Genomic DNA, 1285 nt, shown 5'->3' with positions numbered 1-1285 from the left:
TGTGCCATGCTTCCCAGTACCATACACAAGAGTCCATGGGTAGCCAACGGAACTCGGTGGAAGGTGCTTTGTAAGCTTTTCAGTCTAATCAGGCAGTAAGAGTTCACTGGGGTCGCTTAGGTTTGAACGGAAAGATTCAGGCTCCAGGTCTGCTTTTGCTGGAGCAACCTGCTTTGAGTTGATGTCTTCCTTTGTAGTAATCTCCCACTCCCTGGCTGCTGCCTCACCGGCAGGGGCTTCATTAGCTTCGGACTCCTCCATCTTTTTGACTACTATAAATCCAGGTTCTCTGGTATATTCACCAGTGTCTTTGGCATAGATTTCTGGACTCCACTGAATGAAGAAGGCATACAAGTGGTCTGTCCTTTCTTGTGGCACTGCAAACCAACATTCATGTTTTTTATCTCTCTGTGCATACTGTTGCATTGTAGCACTTGCTTGAGATACAAATGTCTTTCTCATTGGTTTCCCGACTCTGAGACACAGGAACTTATGTAACTGATGCCTTCTCTTTTCCTTTAACAGTGAGGAGCCCTCTCCATGTGCATCGGCAGGTGCACTTCTGTGTTTACTCTCTCTCTGTGACACCTGCTGAATCGTGTCCCTTTGCTGCTTGGCTTGCTGCATAGAGTGACTTTTCCAGAGTTTGCGCACTTCTACTTCTGTCTCTGAGTCCCGTTTTAGCTCCTTCCCTTGTTGATCCTTAAGGACAGTTGGCTGTTCTTTCAGTTCTACTGTTTCTCCAGAAGATACATTGTCTTCACCTGCCTCTTGCTGCAGTGAATTTTCATGCTGGAAGGAATCCTGGTTATCCTGACTTTTTACATCTGTGCTCTGTTCTTTAGGGCCTGAGACTTCTTGAAGGTTTTCTGTAGCTTTATCTCCTTCTTTAGTGGCTATTTCGAGACTACTTAAACCAGTTTCATGAGATGAAGCCCCACCTTCATTTGAAGAATGTCCAGTATTTGAGTTAATGTGATCAGGAACATTGGCAGACTCCGACCTAGCTGTCAAGGACTGTACTTCGATCTGACTGACAGTCTGCACAGATTCTGATGAGGCGTCAGAAGATTTCTCTTGTCTCAGCTCTGAGGAGGGCAGCTCCTCTCGGATAGGGGAGAGTTCTGACTCCATGAAAACATCTTCAGGGAGAGACTCTTCAGTGCTCCTGGGATCAGTGCTGCCACTGTCGTTACCCTGGTCGTGGGTTCTCGACTCTGTTTCCTCAGTAGTGACTCCTGTCATTTTCTCTGAATGGCAGAATCCCCTTCCAGACAATTGATCT

The 1285-nt window shown here is 46.5% G+C and overlaps 1 pseudogene; it reads right to left on the bottom strand.

The window, feature by feature from the left end:
- Positions 1-3: 3 nt before the first annotated feature.
- On the bottom strand, positions 4-1278 carry LOC114635495 (annotated as a pseudogene).
- Between the last annotated feature and the right edge of the window lie 7 nt (positions 1279-1285).

This window comes from Grammomys surdaster, unplaced genomic scaffold (assembly GCF_004785775.1).
Source record: "Grammomys surdaster isolate TR1022 unplaced genomic scaffold, NIH_TR_1.0 109776, whole genome shotgun sequence".
NCBI lineage: Eukaryota > Metazoa > Chordata > Mammalia > Rodentia > Muridae > Grammomys > Grammomys surdaster.
Note: the sequence above shows the minus strand (reverse complement) of the source record. Positions and strands in the feature narration are given on the sequence as shown.